Raw genomic sequence first — 6,000 nt, forward strand, 5'->3', positions numbered from 1 at the left:
GCTTGCTTGCCGTGTCATCGTACTTGCAGCACCACGTCTGTTGACCACTCATTGATATGCTAATTTTTTTCTCTAACCCCCCTCCCTCTCTCTGCCTCCGCCCCCCTCTGTCTATTTAAGGCCACCCCACAGAGACGATCACCCCTCTCTGTTACCTGTGTTGCTCTCGCTATGTATCTTGGTGATATCTGTCTGCTAATATTAGATTTTATGTCGCTATTTCATTATACCTGATGATGATTGCTTGTGTTGCAATCGAAACGTCGTATTCTATTATTTAATTTAATTTATTATTTTATCTTTAGACGTGACTTAACCGAAAGAACCAAATAATAATTCCTGCAGTCACGAAAGTTCTAAAATTAAGATATGGTGTGATGGTCAGGGTTAGAGACAGAGTTAGGGTGAGAGATGGTGTGATGGTCAGGGTTAGACACAGAGTTAGGGTGAGAGATGGCATGATGGTCAGCGTTAGACACAGGGTGATAGGTGGCGTGGTCAGGGTTAGAGACAGAGTTTGGGTTATACTGAGTTAGGGTTTGAATCGAGTCAGGACTGTGTGTACACCAATGTTTACATCTGCAGACACAGCATTTAACTTCCTTTAAAAAACGTTCCTTCGGAGTGGGCAGGTAGGAACTTGGTTGGACAGCAATCGGTTCGGTTTCGATTTCAATTCCTCTATACACGACAGACAAATGATCCCTGGTGGGCAGTGTGGAACCTGTTGTTCCTACCTGTACTAATCATGCACTGCTTCAGCTCGTCGTGCTCTATGAGCCCTCCCGTCTCTCACCGGGCTTCAGTGTTGACTTGACGAGAATAACAACGAGCGAGTAATCACCGATACGAGGCTGTGAGTGAGGTACTGGTTGTGAGAGAGAGGTACTGGTTGTGTGAGAGAGGTACTGGTTGTGTGAGAGAGAGGTACTGGTTGTGAGAGGTACTGGTTGTGTGAGAGAGGTACTGATTGTGAGAGAGAGGTACTGGTTGTGTGAGTGAGGTACTGGTTGTGTGAGAGAGGTACTGGTTGTGTGTGAGAGAGGTACTGGTTGTGTGTGAGAGAGGTACTGGTTGTGTGAGTGAGGTACTGGTTGTGAGAGAGAGGTACTGGTTGTGAGAGAGAGGTACTGGTTGTGAGAGAGAGGTACTGGTTGTGTGAGTGAGGTACTGGTTGTGTGTGAGAGAGGTACTGGTTGTGAGAGAGAGAGGTACTGGTTGTGAGAGAGGTACTGGTTGTGAGAGAGAGGTACTGGTTGTGTGAGAGAGAGGTACTGGTTGTGTGTGAGAGAGGTACTGGTTGTGTGAGAGAGAAGTACTGGTTGTGAGAGAGAGGTACTGGTTGTGTGATAGAGGTACTGGTTGTGTGAGAGAGGTACTGGTTGTGAGAGAGAGGTACTGGTTGTGAGAGAGAGGTACTGGTTGTGTGAGAGAGGTACTGGTTGTGTGAGAGAGGTACTGGTTGTGAGAGAGAGGTACTGGTTGTGTGAGAGAGAGGTACTGGTTGTGTGAGAGAGAGGTACTGGTTGTGAGAGAGAGGTACTGGTTGTGAGAGAGAGGTACTGGTTGTGTGAGAGAGGTACTGGTTGTGAGAGAGAGGTACTGGTTGTGTGAGAGAGAGGTACTGGTTGTGAGAGAGAGGTACTGGTTGTGAGAGAGAGGTACTGGTTGTGTGAGAGAGGTACTGGTTGTGTGAGAGAGGTACTGGTTGTGTGAGAGAGGGGTACTGGTTGTGTGAGAGAGGTACTGGTTGTGTGTGAGAGAGGTACTGGTTGTGTGAGAGAGGGGTACTGGTTGTGTGAGAGAGGTACTGGTTGTGAGAGGTACTGGTTGTGTGAGAGAGGGGTACTGGTTGTGTGAGAGAAGTACTGGTTGTGAGAGAGAGAGGTACTGGTTGTGAGAGAGAGAGGTACTGGTTGTGAGAGAGAGGTACTGGTTGTGTGAGAGAGAGGTACTGGTTGTGTGTGAGGTACTGGTTGTGTGAGAGAGGTACTGGTTGTGTGAGAGAGGTACTGGTTGTGTGAGAGAGGTACTGGTTGTGTGAGAGAGGGGTACTGGTTGTGTGAGAGAGGTACTGGTTGTGAGAGAGAGGTACTGGTTGTGAGAGAGAGAGGTACTGGTTGTGAGAGAGGTACTGGTTGTGTGAGAGAGGTACTGGTTATGAGAGAGAGGTACTGGCGGTGTGAGAGAGAGGTACTGGTTGTGAGAGAGGTACTGGTTGTGAGAGAGAGGTACTGGTTGTGAGAGAGAGAGGTACTGGTTGTGAGAGAGAGGTACTGGTTATGAGAGAGAGGTACTGGCGGTGTGAGAGAGAGGTACTGGTTGTGAGAGAGGTACTGGTTGTGTGAGAGAGGTACTGGTTGTAAGAGAGAGAGGTACTGGTTGTGAGAGAGAGGTACTGGTTGTGAGAGGTACTGGTTGTGTGAGAGAGGGGTACTGGTTGTGTGAGAGAGGTACTGGTTGTGAGAGAGAGGTACTGGTTGTGTGAGAGAGGCACTGGTTGTGAGAGAGAGGTACTGGTTGTGAGAGGTACTGGTTGTGAGAGAGAGAGAGGTACTGGTTGTGTGAGAGAGGTACTGGTTGTGAGAGGTACTGGTTGTGTGAGAGAGGTACTGGTTGTGAGAGAGAGGTACTGGTTGTGTGAGAGAGGTACTGGTTGTGAGAGAGAGGTACTGGTTGTGAGAGAGAGGTACTGGTTGTGAGAGGTACTGGTTGTGTGAGAGAGGTACTGGTTGTGAGAGAGAGAGGTACTGGTTGTGAGAGAGAGAGGTACTGGTTGTGAGAGAGAGAGGTACTGGTTGTGAGAGAGAGGTACTGGTTGTGTGAGAGAGGTACTGGTTGTGAGAGAGAGGTACTGGTTGTGTGAGAGAGGTACTTGTTGTGAGAGAGAGGTACTGGTTGTGAGAGAGAGGTACTGGTTGTGTGAGAGAGGTACTGGTTGTGTGAGAGAGAGGTACTGGTTGTGTGCGAGAGAGGTACTGGTTGTGTGAGAGAGGTACTGGTTGTGAGAGAGAGGTACTGGTTGTGTGAGAGAGGTACTGGTTGTGAGAGAGAGGTACTGGTTGTGTGAGAGAGAGGTACTGGTGTGAGAGAGAGGTACTGGTTGTGAGAGAGAGAGGTACTGGTTGTGTGAGAGAGGTACTGGTTGTGAGAGAGAGGTACTGGTTGTGTGAGTGAGGTACTGGTTGTGTGAGAGAGAGGTACTGGTTGTGAGAGAGAGGTACTGGTTGTGTGCGAGAGAGGTACTGGTTGTGTGAGAGAGGTACTGGTTGTGTGAGTGAGGTACTGGTTGTGTGAGAGAGAGGTACTGGTTGTGTGCGAGAGAGGTACTGGTTGTGAGAGAGAGGTACTGGTTGTGTGAGTGAGGTACTGGTTGTGTGAGAGAGAGGTACTGGTTGTGAGAGAGAGGTACTGGTTGTGTGAGAGAGGTACTGGTTGTGTGTGAGAGAGGTACTGGTTGTGAGAGAGGTACTGGTTGTGTGAGAGAGAGGTACTGGTTGTGAGAGAGAGGTACTGGTTGTGAGAGAGAGGTACTGGTTGTGTGAGAGAGGTACTGGTCGTGTGAGAGAGGTACTGGTTGTGAGAGAGAGGTACTGGTTGTGAGAGAGAGAGGTACTGGTTGTGTGAGAGAGGTACTGGTTGTGAGAGAGGTACTGGTTGTGTGAGAGAGAAGTACTGGTTGTGCGAGAGAGAGGTACTGGTTGTGTGAGAGAGAGGTACTGGTTGTGCGAGGTACTGGTTGAGAGATGCGTTACCTTCCCGAATGTCAACGCTAAGATTGCCAGTGGAGCTCTTCCTGCCCCAACGATTCAGGCGCAGATCTCAAAGTCGCGCAGCGCACAAGCGGTCACCGGGTTTGACGATTCGGTCAACCGCGACCTGGGACTACTCAGAGCTCTCTCACCTCTCGCAGCAGCAGCAGCGGCGGCTCCTGCTGCTCCTGTCCGGGCCTCTGCAGGCGACGCAGCGATGAGCTCAGTGCGGGCGACTCTGTCCTGAGCTCTGGCTCGCTCTCCGCTTCTATCCTCACCACTGAGTGAGCGTCTCTCGTCCAGTGATGCGGGGAGGTGCGAGGGGGGCGGGGAGTTTCACTTCGCTTGGCTCCCTGCCAGGGGCTTTCCAGGCTGGGACGCGGGGCGGGGGCAGCACCCGGGCTGGCCACGTGGTCTGGTGGTGTTTGTGCAGTGAAGGGACATTGCCCGAAACGTCGCCTATTATATATTTTATTTTAAGGAAGCATCATTGACGAAGTTGTTGGGTTTGATGATGGGTGTGTTTACACTGTGTGGTGCATGGTGTATGTAATGTGGTGTGATCATGGCTGTTTACATTGTGTGGTGTATGGTACATGGTGTGTGTAGTGTGGTGTGAAGTTGGGTGTGTTTACACTGTGTGGTGTATGGTACATGGTGTGTGTAGTGTGGAGTAATGATGGCTGTATTAACACTGCACAGTGCAGGATGTTTTATATTTTAGCAGCAGTTACATGTTTGTACAGAGATGACATCATGCTCATTAGGGATCATCCAGTGTAAGGGTTGTGAGTGCATATAATAACTCCTCAAATTTTCAAATAATTACTTTTACTTTGAAATTGGTAAATGTCTTTCGAGATGATTTTTCTAAAATAAAGAATAATGTTACGTGCAACTCAAGTTTGTGTGGATCACACTTCGGGTTCCCTGTTGCTGATTGGGTTGTCTTCGGTAAATTACAAAAAAAAATTCGTAAAAGGATGCAGTCACGTTTTTATTCACGTTTTGAACGGGTTCCCTGTTGATGTATCATATGGAGCAAGTACCGATGCTCGCTGTTTGCATCACGACCTGTGTCTGCATACCCGTGATTGTGTAGCTAAAAATTGTGCCGCATTGGGACGCTCTCAAAGTTCCGTTCACATTCTCCAGAATGAGAGAGGCAAACTAAGACAAGTCAAAGTGAACGACTTCAACTGTCTCTCGTCTCAACCAGCACGGTGTGGCGCTCATCTTCATTGGTGGCTCTGAGTCGGCAGTGGAAATTCGTGAACCCGTTCAACACGGAGGCTGGGTGCCCACTGGCATGCTCACTTGCTGACCCGCCCATACTGGACATCTGTGACAAAGAGCTTCAAAGCTCATCGGATTCCTCCACTCTAAATAAATACAGATTCTGACTTTACAGCACCACGACTGGTGTGAGGGTCAAAGTAACGCGTTCCGCACAGTGCCCGGATACGGAACCCAAGCATGCAGGTAAAGTTGGGGGCTTTCCGACAGTGGCGGTGTTGTTCGCTCGCGGGTTCCTGAGACGCTCGGCACACAGAGCCGCCCTGCAGCCCAACCACACCCAGCACCGTGTGTGTGGGCATGGTCCCTGTGTACCTGTGTACAGGTGTGTGGGTACAGATACACAGTGAAGCTGCATGGTCTCCCTTGTGTACCTGTGTACAGGTGTGCGGGTCGACTCTACTCAAGACTCTTAAGAGGCCCAAATGCCCACTGACAGTGTTTTGGGAGTTTACTCTCCACACTTGGGATTGTCACTGCATGTGGCGTCACTGATAGACGCACAGGGAATGTTTTGTCTGATGCAATATTCAGCTGTTTAGCTGTGTTCAATAACACTTCGCTAATGTGCACAAAGAACTGCACGTGTGGCCACGTTGTTATAATAGACCACAAACTGAAACATTTAGAAATTATGGCCAACCAACAGGCAGCAGTGAAACAAAGACACAACTGTAGACCGGCTTCGTCTTTATGAGGACTCATCAGTGGAGCAGTCATCAGTCTTCACTGCTGCCGTATGCCCCGGGGAGCCTTACGCAGGGACAGGGCTGATATCTCGGCCTCGCTGTGCGCTGCGTTGCACCGCTAGTCGAGTAGATAACCTTGCGTTCAATAAACCCTCGGAGCCAGGATGAACGTCCAACTCCAATCGTCATTTATTGATTGTAACAAGGTAAAACTGGTGAGAAAAAACAGATACAGCATCTGTTATAATCCGGAAACACCCACA

At 49.4% G+C, this 6,000-nt stretch overlaps 1 protein-coding gene across 1 annotated transcript in view; it reads right to left on the minus strand.

Moving 5' to 3' along the window:
- The window catches only part of LOC144947815 (uncharacterized), a 127,269-nt gene extending 123,102 nt beyond the window's left edge, over positions 1 to 4,167 (minus strand). Inside the window, exon 1 of the mRNA XM_078877171.1 lies at positions 3,905 to 4,167. The gene's annotated coding sequence lies outside the window, so the exon portion shown is untranslated. The remainder of the gene's footprint in view (positions 1 to 3,904) is intronic.
- Positions 4,168 to 6,000: the final 1,833 nt, after the last annotated feature.

This window comes from Lampetra fluviatilis, chromosome 3, assembly GCF_964198595.1.
Source record: "Lampetra fluviatilis chromosome 3, kcLamFluv1.1, whole genome shotgun sequence".
Lineage (NCBI taxonomy): Eukaryota > Metazoa > Chordata > Hyperoartia > Petromyzontiformes > Petromyzontidae > Lampetra > Lampetra fluviatilis.